A 16,866-nucleotide genomic window follows, 5' to 3' on the forward strand; every position below is an offset into this window, starting at 1 on the left:
GAGAGCTTACGTCTTCCTATAACTCAGGTCTGAATAGGAACTCTTCCCTGTTGTAGACAGGACTTCTCCATCCTCTGGCTCTAAGGCTACAGTGTGCATGGCGGTAACCTGTAAGCACACAGAGCTTCTGAAGCAGATGAAGCCCTCAGATTTTGTTGCTTCTAAAGTCATTCTAGACAGCTCATGATCGCCTTCTCATGAAAATATGCAAAATCCCTTTTGTGTCCGTGCCCAGAGGTCATGCTTAATGTATACTATCTGCAATAATCTGTGGTTGCCAGGTAACCAGCAGAGGGATGTCAGGGTCCGCCAGGGCATCAGTGGATAACTGAAATGCTGATGTTCTTTTCAGCTGGGTGACCTTAGCCTTATGTCTACACTCAGTCATGCCAAGTGTTTGTAACAGCAGGTGAAGCAGCAGCTCCCTCAGAAGTAGCTCATCAAATCATAAAAATGAAGAAAACTTACAATAATAAAGTCCTTCTCATATCTGGTAGATTTTTAAGAATAGCCACAGTAGCAGAGTGACTCTAGTCTAACCTGTCTAAATGCTTTGTATTAAAAAGCTATTGCTTTAAAAAGCAATGTGGAAGGAAACAAGGAAAATAGGAGTAGAGAAAGGTGATAAGGAAGCAGCCATACACACCTAAGAGTGATGGTAGGCATGAGGAAGTCCATTATTTTCAGTCTGGGGTAGTACATGGGGATGGCAGCTTTCAAAGCCCCAGGAGGGAATATCACCTCTTCTTTAGATGTTTTACATTTTACAGGTTGAGAGTGTTGTGCTGTTATATGAAAACAGTAACAAATAAACTATTGAGCTGAAATCAAAATGATGATTCATTTTCAAGGGCAAAAATAAGATATCAAAGAAATGTTAGCATGGAGACATAGTTCGACCCTCAGACTCCACTTCTCTGACCTTTAGAGGTTTCCCTTCTTCAGGACAGACATGGTGAGATTGGAAGAGCAGCCAAGGGCCAGTCTTTCCATTCTTGGAGAGGATACTATTTTTCTTTAAGTAAGAAACTGCTCTTCACTGTGTACATTTTCCTGTACAGATGTGAACAGGGTGAAGCATCTTTTCACCCAAGTAGTCACCAACAACAAGACAAAGATAGGATTTCTACCAAGTCTTAGTGAGCTGGTGAGTTTACTGGGATTATTTCTGGGAAATTGGATAAGGGATTATTTAAGGATCATGTGTGACTAAGAGGTTAGTGCCTCCCCAAAAACCTATCCAAGCATAAGCAACAATTCATGAAAGGTACATCTCTGGCACTCCTGGCACAACTTGCAGGTATCTCTGCCAATCCAAGAGTCTCCTCCCACCAGCTGTTGTTATCACATCTATAACCTAAGGGAGGGGCTTTGCCAGGCTGAAAAGTTTTAGGAACTTCATTGGCTTTATTTACTTCATGAGTGCAATGAATCTCTCTCCTGTATTCACAAAAGAATGTTCCAATTTCTATGAAATGGCTATACAACATTGCCTATTCATAACAAAATTATTTGTGTGAACTCTGATAGAGAGAGAGACAGATACAGAGACAGAGAGATAGACAGAGACAGAGAGAGGAGAAAACCATCTACTGAAGTGATCATGGGCAGTGTTGGGAGGCCTTCCCTCTCTACTCCAGGCAGGGGACATAAACTGCATGCAATCCCACCTCAGGGAACATTAGGAAATACCTGTTGATGTTTTTATTTTTGAACTTAGGTACAGAAAGCTAAAAGCATTTAGAGGGCATAGACGGGAGTGCTGATAAATGTCCAACAATGCTTTGAAGTGTCTAGATCATTGACAGTGCCAGGGTTGAGAAATTTTGCTCAAAAATATTAAGAGCCACAGTTGCTGTGTGCCAGGCCCAAAAGAACCAGGTGCGTTCCACCGGTTTCTCATCGAACCCTCAGCTCCAGTCCATTAAGTACATCATCCTGCATTGATTTGAGGATGCTGAATTGGGTGCTCAGGATGTTAAATGGCTTGGTGAAGGCCATGCAATCAACAAGCAGAGGACTGAATCTGAAAGCAAGGAAGAGGCAAAGTCGGCTTCTGTCAGGTTGCATGTCCCTCCTTTCATGTGGGGTCCCTAAAACGCTTTGTCTCCAAGGCATTCCTCTTAGCATGTGTGTGTGTCACCTCAGCATCCTGACAAAATGGTACATTGTGGCCCCACGATTCTATGCTGGGAGTGAACGACTGACTGGCTTGCAAACCTGGGCTAGGGAAGAGATGGTGAGGTCAAAAGCAAAGACAAAGAAAGGGTTCTTTAAAAGAGACAAACATGTTAAGCCCGTTTCATAAGATAACATTGAGGAAAATGAAGTTTCAGGACAAAAATTAAGAATCTAATCAAAGACAAGTCAGCCACATGTGCATATGTATGTCTGCAGTCCCAGTTCATGGGAGCTACAGGCAGGAGAACCAGCAGCCTAGTCTACATGAGATCCTATCTCTAACACATAAGACAAAACAAAAGGCCAAATCTTGCACAAGAGGTTGGGTATATGTACATGGAGATCCTGTGGTAATGGGCAGTAGGAGCTGCAGGGCGTGGGTGTGGGATGCAGCATCATCTAAGTACTTAAAGGGTGACAAGTTACTTCTTCCTGTCATAGGCCTTTATCCCATTGCTTATTGCCGGTCACATGAGCAAAGAACCCAGGAAGTGTCTGTTATCACAAATCAGGAAGACAGACACACTTTAGACAGCATGTGCCAAAACATAATTAATGGCTACCCACCTCAGCCCCATTGACAGCAAGGGAAAAGATGGCAAAGGAGGTATTTTCAGAGAATGACTTCATTGAGTCATAGTTCCCTTGACCTGCTTCACGTGGTCTAGCATTTACCTTTCAACACTCATGTGGTAGCTGAGTGCTAGCTCTTTGGGAAATCCTGCTGGGCTCAGCCTGTGCCCCAGTGTTACATAGTTATTCACCATTCTTTCAAAATGTCAACAACTTCATTTCTTCCTGCGGGACTTTTGAGTGAAGAAATGTTTCCCAGAAGCTCCCTTTGAGTTTTCTGAGACAAGTTGCTGAACATTTGGTGAGATTAATCAACAAAAAATGTATTTTACCACAGTCAGGAACCTGGAATCAAGGTGTTAGCTGGGTGAGGCTCCCTCTGAAAGCTTTGGGAATGAGTCTGAATGGTTCTTCCAAGGTTCTGACATCCCCAGGCCTTCTCTAGGCCTGCATCATTCAGATCTAGGCCTACATATTCACATGGCTTTCTGACCTCTGAATGTCTGTGTCTTCACACCCTCACTATGATCCTTTCTGCTCCTTGAAGACTGTTCTGAATGAGTTCTGAGTTTTCTCATAGAGAAGAATTATTTTAAAGATTTGTTTTATTTTATTCGTGTGTGTGTGTGTGTGTGTGTGTGTGTGTGTGTGTGTGTGTGTGTGTGCTCACATATGCACACATGCGTGGGTACAAGCAGGTGGGTGCCCATGAGCCAGAAGAGGATGTCAGATAGCTGGAGTTATAGGCAGGTGTGAACCACCTGACATGGGTCCTCTGCACCAGCAAACACTCATAATCACTGAGCCGTCTCTCCAGATCTGGACATGACTTTTCTAGGAACCTTGCTTGTATATTATTCAAGGTTCTACAAGAAACAGAAATAATATACACATGTGTACAGTTGTACAAACACACACATAAAGAAAGATGTGAATAAGAATGGCTCACACGATTACGGAAACAAAGGTATCTCCAAATTTGTAACCTGAGAGCCTGAGAAAACAGGAGAGCTTGTAGTGTGCGTTAAATCTACGTTCAAAGGGAGGTGGAGACAGATGTCCCCACTTACAAGCAAACAGTCAGGCAGAGGTCTGTTTGCTTTTGTTCAGCCTTTTTCATTCTGCTCAGGTTCTCAAGGGATTAGATGAGAAAAGTCAACATTGGCAAAAAATAAAAACTTGTTTTTACCTAATTCAAGTGTTTGTCTCATTCATAAATGTCCTCAACACGTACTCAGAATAGTGAAATGTCACACATTCATCTCACTCTACCTCCCCCAGCAGTTTTTCCTCACGTTTCATTGACACAGCACTGTCAAGGGGATACCAGTGATCGACACAGATGCTTCCCTGAGGTCTACACTGGAAGACAGAGGAGAAAACTCTTAGTGTTCTGCCAGCCAAAAAAAACAAGAGACGCTAGGCGGTGGTGGTGCACGCCTTTAATCCCAGCACTTGGGAGGCAGAGCCAGGTGGATCTCTGTGAGTTCGAGGCCAGCCTGGTCTACAGAGTGAGATCCAGGACAGGCACCAAAACTACACAGAGAAACCCTGTCTCGAAAAAACAAAACAAAAAGAAAAGAAAAACAAGAGAACGCATATTGGGTACATAACCAGCATATGCATTATGGATCCATCTATTATTTATATGCCTTTCTTGGTAAACAGTCTCATTCTATAGTCCAGGTTGGCCTCAAACTTATAGAATTCTTCTTTCATCGGCCTCATCATCAAATGCCAGGGTTACAGGCATTGGTACCATGTCTGACTGATATATTTCATTATAACCACATGTTTGTGTTTTTTCATTTGCGTTTTTAGCTTAGCCTGCAAGATAACAAGTTTCATTATGGAATTTTCATACCGTTAGTTGTGGCTCCCCACCCCCTCCAATTCCCTTCCACTTTCCATTGCCCCTCCACACTGGCCTCCTACTCCTCCCCCCCCCCCCCCCCCAGTATCCGCCATTCCACATTCCTGCCAAATGTATTCTAAAATGCATTCTTCTGCTTGGTGTCATCTACAGACTTTTCCCGTGGTGCTTTGGTGTCTGATTGGTTGATTCTTCCATTTCCAGAATTTATATTTGTTTCTTCTTTTTGGTCTCCGCACCCTTGCTCAGTCTTCCTTCCCGACGTGTATTTTATTTTCTCCTGCAAATCAGAGGCTCTTTCATCCAGTTTACTGACCTTCTCATCAGGGTTCTGAATTGACTTCTCTGCTTCATTCATTTGCTTATTTGAGTTCTTTATATGGTAACAGACCCTTCTGAGAAGTGGGTCTCTGAAATACTTTTCCTGCCTGTCAGTTGTCTCCTGAGCTTTGGCTTCTGTTGTTGAGGAGCTGTGAGCCTGTGGGGATATTCTAGTGGATTATTATCTCGCATTTTCCTGTTCCGGTTTTGTTTTGTTTTGTTTTGTTTTGTACACCTTTCTTGTGGACCTCCTCCAGCTCCCTTCCACTGCCCCTTACATGATGTGTCTTCCAGTTTTTATTTCCCTTACCCTTTGGTTTGTGTGTTTTATTTTATATGCATCCTCCTGGTGAATTGTCTTTCCTTGGATTTATGTCCCCTACTGGTAGTTAGGGGTAAACCCATTGGGACAGATACAATGATTTGACAGGAATTCCAGTGGTAATTGCAGCAGAGGACACGTGTGTCCTTCACTTGTGTCCTCTGTGTGGTTCAGAGGCAGAAGCTTTAGAGACTATAGTTTATAGAATTGTTTTAGTGCCGAGAGTGTGACTAACACTTAACTAAGGAAGGGGGGGGGCTTGTAGAATAAAGAAACATATATGGGCTACAATGATGAAAAACTAGTGTTGGTATAGATAGAATATTACAGTTTTAGAAAGAAAAAGAACAATCATAAAAGCCTTTTCTGGTGAGATACAAGATAAACACCACAGCTTAACAAAGGACACAAATTCTAAGTTATAGTACAAGATCAATTTTTTAAAAGCAATTTCATGAAATATAAAGGGAGTATGTCCTCTATCAAAATTTCTTCCTCGCTAATATGATGTGGTTTCTCTTTCCTCTTGGCTTGCCTTTTCTGTTCCTTTCCACAGGTAGACAGGATGGCTGCTAGTCTTGGTAATTCAAACAAGTAAGTCATTGTCCTTGCAGACAGCTCTGGTTGCTGTACCCAAGCCCTCTCTCCGCCACATGTGACTGGTCTGAGACTCCCCAGCTGTAAGCTGCAAGCTTCTCTATAGCTTGAGGACTCCCCTTGCCCTTTCTATAACTGGTATTTGGAGTGGAGGTGAGGAGGGGTGAGAGCCTGCCTTCTGAGTTTCACTGGGACTTCACCAGCAATGTGGCTCTGGTTCTCCAGCACGTTTCTCTTCTTCCTGTATGTCAACCCGGTGATGTCAGGTTAAGGGGCCAGCATCCGTACCTCAGTTTCCTTCCTCCTCACACCACCCTCTCCCTCTTTCCCAGTGCCTGCTCTGCTGTGGTCCACTCTCCACACAAACCTTCTCCGGCATTTGTGTGGTTTCCTCCGAGGTCCTTCTCTCTCTGGTTCTCAGGGCCCCTCCCTGCCTATGATAACAGCTATAGTTCACCTTAGCCAATAAGAGCAGCTTGTGGCTGCTGAGCCCCAGCAATTTCGCTGCCTCCTTATGGAGAATTCTCATCCCAAATTTGTCTCTGCTTACTTTGGTTCTTTCTCTTACATCACTAGGATTTGTCATACTTTTGTCTTAACTTTCTTTTGTCTGACCACTCAGATGCGGTCTCTCACCCACTATCTCACCTGGAAGTCTTGTTGATAACTTACAGGACTGCCTGTCTTAGTCTGCAGTTTATATTTGCAAGTGATAAAACATATCAAAACAAAATAGAACATCTCAGGTTAGTTTGAAAAAAAGAGACATTGATCTTCAGCAGAGACTCAAAAGTTGTGCTCAATAATGCCACTCTCCACCCCCATATTTCCCTTTGGTTATAGATTTCTACTGAAGGAGGCTATAGTTCTGCATGGCTTCTTCCTGTCTCATTATTACTTCCTCTTCTCTCCACAGTAATTAGTCATTGTTTGTCCACTTATGTCAAGCCATACCTTCCTATTCTTCATTTAAGTGTGTGCTCATCCCACTGTGACCACAGCCTATAGTCTACCATCATCAGTCAACCTCCATTCCGGTGTGTCCACTTCCCACCACGCCCAGTGTCTAAAGTCCCCCGTCACCCATCACCACTTATTCCAACGTGCCCACTTCCCTCCAGACGCCCTTCGCATTTTCCACACTTGCTAGACTCCTATCTGTTCTCCCTACCGTAGTCAGGGTGTTTTTAAAAGGTGAAAATTGGATTACATCATTCTTATGTTTTAAATCCTTCAAAAGCACCTTGCTGCACTTGGAAAATGTTTTAGAATCCCTTGCATGGTCCACAAAATGCTGGTTTCTGTGGATTTGCAGATTCAAACCTGGCCCACTGCCTCCCTTAGTGATCCATTCACATTGGACTGGCACTGGCATTTCTACATTACACCAGGATCTCTCTTTCCCCATGGACCTTTCATATGCTCTTCCCCTGCCCCCAAGAAATGACCACTCCCCAACCTTCATAGGTGCCATCTCAATGTTATTTTCCCAAATAGAGGTCTGAGCTTCTGCCAGACCACCTCAGAGAAAACATTCTTTCATCAGACCCTACTCTAAGCACAACATCGGCTCAGTTGTCAACCATGAACCTTAGACCACCATCTCTCAAAGCCATCCTAAAATCTTGACGGTGTTAGAGAGGTATTATGAGTCCAAATGTTTGAAATCAGCCATCTGCATGATTATCCTTTAAAATACAAACCATGCCCTTCAGGGGGGCTCCTGGTTTCTCCATTTGCTCCCAGGGTATGTATTTTAAAGCCTAGTCTCCAGTCAGAGGGGCTTCCCTTGTTCTCTATCTTACTCCCAGAACCAGAACATCGATACACACTCTCCCCTCCCTGGACCTACTCATTAATCCTTTCCTCCTTTCAACTGATAATGTGCAAACCACAATAAGCACATCTTTACAGTCTTTTACAGAGAATGACTTCATTCTCTTCCCACAGGAGTCCAACCAACAGCCCATTCAAGTTTATTGTGGAGAGAGGAGAGAGAAGAGGGGAAGAAAGGGGAGAGAGAGAGAGAGAGAGAGAGAGAGAGAGGATCGGAGGGAGGGTGGGAAGGAAGAAAGGAGGGAGGGAGAGAGAGCAACATTTACTCAAAAATAACAAGTTGTACCTTCCTTAGACTGTGAGAAATTATTTGATTTCACAATCAACCATCCTTTTTACAATCAAGCTATGTGTTTATATAAGGAAAGATAATAGCAAATTAATTTCTAATGTTAACTCAGGTTAGTGGGGCTATAAATTATTATAAATATTTTTGACAATTTTATTTTCTAATTGGCCTGCCGTGTTTAGAAATTGCTACTAGATTGGGAGAGAGCTCGATCAGTGAAGGGCTGGCCTTGCAGACACAAAGACCTGGCTCAATCCCTAGATTCCATGCTTATAATAAAGGAAGATATAGTGGTTAAGTTTGGGATCCTAGTACTCAGGAGATGGAGACAAACATTCCTCGAACTCACTGACTAGATATTTTTACCTCACTTTGTTAATTCTGCGCTGGTAAGAGACCCTGCCTCAAAAATCAACAATGGACAGCACCTGAGGAACATCTGAAGCTGTCCTCTGGCCTCAAGAGATGCGTGTGCATATACATACACACCCCAATATACACAGGTATACCTCCAGACATGTGTGCACTGACACACACATGCACATACTATACATATATAATACACACACAAAGGGGATATCGAAAAGCGTGAAACCAGCAAAGCAAACAGTATCTGTGTTCAAGCTTTTGGGCGTTATCATTGTGAATAATGACACTGCAGGTGGACGAGCGAAACACAGCATGGAACACAGAGGAGTTCTCCTTCGCTAAGATGGAGGATTCCATGATATGTCTGGCAAAAACAACTGACCAGTATCCTCTGAAACCTTTTCATGTTAAGGTACATCAGTGTCTTTCCACCTGCATGTTTATAAGCCAGAGTTCTAGCGTTACGTCAGGATGTCCTGTCCGGTATCCAACCTGGCCAGAGTAGGTTGTGTCAGCTTCAATAAGAAATGACGAACACCTGTTCACCATTGTTTACTCGTTGGTATCCTTTCAGAAGCTGAAGTCCCTCCCTGACAGGCTCCTATTCCAGTTCCCTTCCTGTTTATTGTTCGTTCACCTCTCTACCTTCTCCAGTTTCCCCACTGAACATGTCACTGTGAGGTTCTAAAAAGAAAGCACCGCCTTCCTGAGGACTTGGCCAGGCTGACCTGTGGAGCAAGCATCCTGTCTCCCAAATGACCCCAATGAACCCTTCAGCATCAGGAACCTGCCTCTGCACTCTCAGATGACTGTGGCTTCTGATGGTTGCCATAGATACGCAGAAGAGTTTAAAGTGCCCCATATTCAGAATACAGGTCAAATTATACAAAGCATTTAACTCACAGAAAAGGGACCTTTACATTCATTCTAATAATAGAATTCGTTTAAGTGTATTAAGCAAATTTTCACTTATTAGTTTGTCAGTAGTTTCAATTCGCACAATTTTCTCCATCGTGTACATTTCTTTCAGAACTCTTTTCTAGTCTCCTTGGGTAATTTTGCTATGTGTACTCGTAAGCATATATGTTTGTTTGTTTGTTTGTTTGTTTGTTTTTTTGCTTTCCCTATAAACCTCCATATTGTTTTGGTTAATCTCTCTTTTTTGTAATAATTTATTATCCTGTAATATTGACCTCTTTTTTCTCACTTGCCTCATTTTCTGAAATCTTATTTTTATCATAGTTGTCATCAACAATTAATTTTTGCTGAGCCCACAACCTTGCATTGGCTTCCCAGTCTCCTCCAATGTCAAGTACAGGCACACATAGTTCTTTATTAACAGAGTCCACTCCTCCTGCCCACTGACCAATAAGTGACTTGCCATTTAATAGCATAGTAATGGAAAGAAGAAGCTTAGCAGCTTCTGCCATTCCTCTACAGAATATTGGGAACCAACGATGCTGTGAGGGACCAATAGCATCCTCCTCCCCAGTGCAGCGGACTCTATGAGGCTGCATTCCGAGTCACTAGACACATAGTAAAGCAATACGGGGAAACACACCTAAAACTACAATAACAAATGTTTCCCAAGCCTGGTGGGGGAACTATATGTGTAGTTTCCTGTCTAAATATTCTGCCTAGTTTGACCTAATTAAATTATCTAGCCATTCTCTAATCTATTGACTATATTCTTTCTTATGTATTGATAGCTGTCTTAGGGTTTCTCTTGCTGTGAAAAGACGCCATGACCATGGCAATTCTTATGAGGAAACAATTAATTGGGGGGGCGTCTCTTACAGTTTAAGAGGTTCAGTCCATTATCATCATGTTGGGGAACATGGCAGCATGCAGGCAGACATGATGCTGGCTATATCTTGGCTTGGAGGCAACAGGAAGTCGACTGAGACACTGGAAGGTATCCTGAGCATAGTAAACCTCAAAGCCTGCCCCCAGTGTGACACACTTCCTCTAACAAGGCCATACCTACTCCAACAAAGCCACACCTTTTAACAGTGCCAATCTTTTGAGATTATGGCAGACCAATTACATTCAAACAACCACAATATCTAAAGCTCTATTTTCCCTATCTATATTCTTACTTCAACATCTAGATCTTAGGACCATTCCTATTTCTTTGTATCTAGTACAGAAAGTACTCTCAGGGTGCATTGAATTAGAGGAGAGCCTCTCATTCCGTATAAGCCACACAGAGGCAACCGTGAAGCAGTGATCCGTAGCACCGTGCGATCAGAATAAGAGAAACCTCCTTCCAAGAAGGAGGTTTCAAATTGCTCAGTCAGTAAAGTGCTCCCCTTGACACGTGAAGACTTGAGTTTGAGTCCCAGAACCACATTGAGGAAAGCAAAACAACTGCAAAAAGAAGATGTGGTAATGATAGCCCACATCTGTCATCCCAGTGCTGGGGAAGGTGGACACAGAGATCTCTGGGGGTCCGTGATGGACCCTGATGGATCCAGGAGCCAGAATCAGCCTTTGCTCACTTGAGCTGCTTCTCGTCCAGTGTGTGGTTAGAGCAAGGAACAAGGCAACCGATGCGATCGTTCTTGGTGTGGATTAACCCCAACCGGAAAACAAACAAAGAGCAAAATGCAGTCACTTTCAAATAATGCCTTAGTCCTGACCCAGAACTCATAGATTATCCCAGGTAACACCTAAGGCACTACCCACATGCACAGGAAAAACAAATAGTGACAATATTGGTTCCATCTGATAACTGAATTATGAGTGTTCTAAATGTTATTTCACAATTTTTCTTTTGTGTTTTTTTTTTCACATACTGCTCTCCTCAGTGAGAAAATGGATGAGAAGCACAGCTTTTCATGACTGAGTTTAAAGGCTGAGTGTGTTATCTCCACTTCTGGGTGAACGCAGAAGTAACTATAGAATCAGAAGTTTGGAGGTCAGTTCCCATAAATAAGTACAATACATTGGTTCAGAGCCCACACAGGCTTTCTATAGGATTCAAAGCCATCAAGTTCACAGTCTTATTCAAGAATAGATGTTTCTGTGACATGTCCATAAGTGGGGGAAAGAAAACCTTTTTTTAATAAACCTATTAATAAAACTCAAAAGAAAATAGTATATTTTTAAAACACATCAAGTACTATTCATATAAATTGAGACAGTCAGCAACAGCCCCAGTCTTTCATTTAAACACGTCATGAATAATAGATCTTGATATCCAAAGAATACTTTAGGTCAGCTGCTCAATGTGGCCCAAGACACTATGTGCTTGCAAAAACTGTTCAGGAGATTGCAATCTTCTTGCATTATAGTTAACAAGTTTTCTCACTTAATATAAACCAGTACCCTAACAATAAAGGACTTTGTGGCATTCAAAAGGAAAGGGCAGTTTTAGAATGTGACCTGAAAAAAAAATGGCATTTTCAGGGACTCTGTTTTGTCTTTCTTTAATCTTAGTAGCTTCAACAGTCAGTGTTTTTGTGGCCGCACAGCTTAGTTCAAACATGTGATCTCCAGAGGCAGGGCTTTTACCTTAGGTGCATGAGAAATTGCAATGCCCACCCCCCCAAGGAGGAGCAGTGAAGCATGTGACCTCCTAGGCTTTCTCCTACCTCTGTGGAACCAGAGCTTGACAAAAAGACTTTCTGGGGGTCCTTTTCCTAATCATCATCCATGTCACCAAACATGGTGTCCGGCCAAGTGATTGGATTCTTCATGAACAATTAATTGAGCCATACCGGCATCAATAAGTTATCTTACAAGTTCCGTTCCCACAGAGAGGTAAATTAATCTAACATGCATGAGAAGAGATTTGAAACAAGGCATGTGAGCCAAGTACACTGACATTGTATTTCCTGCTATTTAAAAAAGAACTAAGCAAGATGCTTTCACATTTGAGGAAGATTATGCAGCTGATCGAATGCTCTGTGTTCAGTGCTTATGGATTAGGTAAATGATGAACCATTTTAGGTCTGCCAAATGAAGAACAGTGAGACACCCACATGCTATGTGTAGAAGAAAACACCAGGTAAAGACCCCTGGAAAAGATGGACACAGGCCCTGAAAGGGCCTCTTTTCAGCCCGAGCACAGGGGAAACGTGATGAATTATTTAGAGTGTAGTTCTGTTAGCCTCTCCTCCAGCCATGACTCTGAAGAGGATTAGATGATGCTGACTCGCAGTGTGGCTGCCCTTGACTCCTAACATGTTCTGTCCCACACATTTCATAGCATTGACTTCCTGTGTCGCCACACTGGAGTGTTCAGGGTTGTAGTGGAGCCAATCTGTTTTGATAATCTCAACTGACATGTTGTGGGGCTTTTCTTCTCTTTCTTCGGTTTTAATGATAGAGGAATCTTACAAGGCATAACATTTTATTTCTTCTGGAAGCTTTCCTGCGGTATAAAGTTGTGGGTTTATTTTTGTTGTTATTATTTACCCTCTGCTCTATGGCTTCTCTAACACTAGCTGCTGTTTTACCATTTTCAATCTTTTTCCAAAAGATTTTCACACTAGTTTTTCTATGCATTTGAATTTGCTGCCCAATAATTTCCTGAGTTCGAGGATGGCAGAGAAATGTAGCCAGGAGTCTTGCTGGTGAGCAGTTCAAAGTACTTGTCACAGCTCAAGAGGAGCTTGTAAAGGCGACTGCTAATCTAACTTGTTTAAAATGCAGACAACATGTATAGTTTCTGTTTTGAAATCTTTTAGAGTGAATATCCTTTATGTTCCACTTAACTTGCAAAACTGTCACCAAATAAATGCCATGGCCACAACAATTATTTTTAGTGTTTATTTGTTTATTGTATGGGACGGGGGACACGTGCACCAAAGCGATGTTTGGAGGTCAGAGGACAGCTTGCAAGAATCTGTTCTCTCCTTGCATCATGTGGCTTCCAAGGGGTTGAACCCAGGTTGTTAACCTTAGTGGCAAGCTCCTTCACCCACTAAGCCATATTGCCAGCCTAACATGACCAGTTATAAAGAATCCAATATGCAGAAAATCCAATAACCTTTGTTTTAAATGTTTTTTCATAGTTATAGTTTGAAAAATATCAACTCCCAAAATGGACCCTCTTTGCCCAGTCCATTTCTGACCTCCCACTGATCAGTTGCTCCTGTTTGACAGGCAGTGGGTAGGAGCAAGCTGCCCTCACTACTTACCCAAAATTGTTCATTATATTCACAGTGTTGTATCCCAAGCCCATATTATAAAGTATGTGAGTGGCATTATGTATTGGGTTGAAAATGGCTGTTTTATCAGCAAGGGAAAGTCCTGTCTGGTCAGCTCTCTCGTTGTTCCTCTTGTTCAAGAACATAAACTCATAAATTCATAAACATCCTAACTAATACTAGCCTTGAGGACTTAATGTGTTTTCAGCTTTGTGTTTAGCACTTTCTTTTAAATAACTTCAGAATTTTGCAGAGGAATTTTACTGAGGTTTGAAGATATCCCATGAGGTATCCATGACCACAAACATGGAATAAGCAAGAGACAGATTTTTATTGGCTTTTTAAGAAATTGTCACAATATATTTTATCATATGCTTTGCCCTTCCCAAATCCTTCCAGATCTCTCTTCATCCCTACCCAATTTCATGTTCATGTTTTCTTTCTCTCTCCCTCCCCTTTTCTCTCTCTGTGTCTCTGACTCTGTCTTTCTGTCTATCTGTCTGTGTGTGTGTGTGTGTGTGTGTGTGTGTGTGTGTGTGTGTGTGTGTGTGTGTGTGATTTCTAGCCCACATCTCCTGGACCCGATAGCTGCCCTTAGCACCCACCCACCACCCACCCATCCCACCCCACCCCCCGCAGCCTCTAAGGGGGACTGTTAGGGACAAGCCTGCACAGCCCTTGAGGATCTAGAGCAGAAAGGCTGGACACAAAGTCCCGGAGAGCTGTTTCATCCAAGGCACTGAGAAGTAAAACACACTGGCCACCCTCCCTGCCTTGGGCCATGTATTTCGATGGCTGGTAGGCATGGAGAAAAGCCCACATCCTGTGAGGGGAGACAGGTACGCAGACCAAATATAATGAAATACAAGTGACACTAAGACATTAAATAAGGCTGTAAAGCAACAAGGAAACACCAGAGGGACAGAGTGACAGCCCCAGGGGACATCTTCACCTGGGGGTGGCGGAGGAGGAGCCGGGGAGGACAGAACTGGCCCTGACTTGGAGGATCTCCATCAACTTCCCTTAAAGGACAAGGTGTCCACTGAAGGAAACCCTGTAGCATGAATCTTAAAAGTTCTTATTAATAAAATCAAACTCGAGGCCAGTTATTGGGGTCAATGCTGGTAGATCAGAGAGACAGACCAAGCCACAGCTATCTCACCTTGCCATTTCCTCAGCTGGTCTTGTCTCCTCAGACTGGAGGCCTCTGAGTCCTCATCCGGAATGGGTCTCAGCTGAACTGTGTTGCTCCAAAGCCTGAATGCTTATCCAGCCACATGCTTAACCAGCCAAATGCCTAACCAGCCAAAACCTTCTAGTTTCTGGTTCTCACGCCTTATATATCTTTCTACTTTCTACCACCACTCCCTGGGATTAAAGGCGTGTCACCATGCTTGGCTGTTTCCAATGTGGCCTTGAACTCACAGAGATCCAGAGGGATTTCTATCTCTGGAATGCTAGGATTAAAGGTGTGAGTGCCACCATTTTCTAGCCTTTGTATCTAGTGGCTGTCTGTTCTCTGACCCCCAGATAAATTTATTAGAATACTCAATATTTTGGGAAACACAATACCCCCACATCTCCTCTCTTTTTGTCTAAAATTAAAAAAAGCTTATAACTAATACAAGAAAAAACTATCCAATAAGTATATGCAATATACATTCAAGATTACATTAACAATGTCTAGTCCATTAACATTTGACAGATCCAGACAAAAAACTCCATTATATATATTAACAATGTCCAGTCCAGTAACATCTGATAAACTCAGACCGAAAAATTTTCATTACTTATCTTATTTAAAACAAGTAGTTCCCTTTTAAAAGTAGATTACATAATCTCCCTTTTTATCTTATCATATCCATATTTTCTCTTTTTTCTTTTCATAATAGATTCAGTAGTCTATCTTTTGTTATTTTTATATCTTCCCCTTTTTCTTCAGTGTAGATTCAATGATCTACCTATTTATCCTATTATTTCTTTATCTTTTTTCTCAGAGTAGATTCGATGATCTATCTCATATCTATATTCTCTTTTTATCTTTTTTCTCAGAGTAGATTCAATGATCTATCTCATATCTATATTCTCTTTTTCTTTTTGCTTTCTAGGGGTGAAGATATCTTTAGGGAATCTTGAAAAGAAAATTTTTGGGTTAATCATCAAGTCCTGTATCATTTGTCCATTCTCTGCATAAAAGGAAAGTTCAGGGCTTGTTTCAAGTCCTTGTTCGAGTAGTCTGTCAGGCTGTATCATCTCAGCTAGTCCTCTCAAAATTGTCCTGACCAGTTTGTAGTCCAAAGTCGATTTTTCCATCGTGTTAATCGGCTTAATGGCTTTATTATAGTCCATGTGGAATCATCATTGTAGGATCCTGTCATCTTTTTGAAGATTTCAAAGTCACTGTTAGGCGTGGTCATGGTTTCCTGCAGATTTTTTTTTTTTTTTTTTTTTTTTTTTTTTTTTTTGCCTCCTCTGTGGTTTGGAGCAATCATAGTCTGATAAATGTCTGTCTCTCGGAACCATGAACATTCTTCCCTAGAACAGAAAATCTTCACAGCAATTTTTCCCCACCATTTGTCTTGCCAAGCTTTTCCAAACTGACCTTTGCCAATGCTTTCTTGTAACACGATGGTCCTGGCAATTCTTCTCTGAACCAGCAGCAGTAAACCCTTTGTCCCTGGTAGCAGCAGCATCGCAGTCACCAACACGATGAGAAGGAGCTGGCAAAGTGGAGCAGTAGCCACTGCTTCCATGGTCCCACTGCTGTTTGTGGTTCAGTCCAGGCCAAAGCTTCTCCCAAGCCTCCTAGGCCAGCCTCAAACTCGGGATCTTCCTGCCTCTGTCTCCTTCAGCAAATCCTACCGGCGTGTGCCACCACCACCACCGGCTGAGTGTAGCTTGGGCCTGAGCTGGGGCTCACAAGGCCACAGGCAAACAGCTTTTTCATGAATTCGTAACACGAACGTTGGGCGCCAGATGTAGCATGAATCTTAAAAGTTCTTATTAATAAAATCAAACTCGAGGCCAGTTATTGGGGTCAATGCTGGTAGATCAGAGAGACAGACCAAGCCACAGCTATCTCACCTTGCCATTTCCTCAGCTGGTCTTGTCTCCTCAGACTGGAGGCCTCTGAGTCCTCATCCGGAATGGGTCTCAGCTGAACTGTGTTGCTCCAAAGCCTGAATGCTTATCCAGCCACATGCTTAACCAGCCAAATGCCTAACCAGCCAAAACCTTCTAGTTTCTGGTTCTCACGCCTTATATATCTTTCTACTTTCTACCACCACTCCCTGGGATTAAAGGCGTGTCACCATGCTTGGCTGTTTCCAATGTGGCCTTGAACTCACAG

At 42.6% G+C, this 16,866-nt stretch overlaps 1 protein-coding gene across 29 annotated transcripts in view; it reads left to right on the top strand.

Moving 5' to 3' along the window:
- Positions 1-16,866, top strand: part of Dtna (dystrobrevin alpha) — a 358,974-nt gene that overhangs the window by 168,347 nt on the left and 173,761 nt on the right. The window lies entirely within an intron of this gene.

Source organism: Peromyscus leucopus, chromosome 19, assembly GCF_004664715.2.
Source record: "Peromyscus leucopus breed LL Stock chromosome 19, UCI_PerLeu_2.1, whole genome shotgun sequence".
NCBI classification, from domain to species: Eukaryota; Metazoa; Chordata; class Mammalia; order Rodentia; family Cricetidae; genus Peromyscus; species Peromyscus leucopus.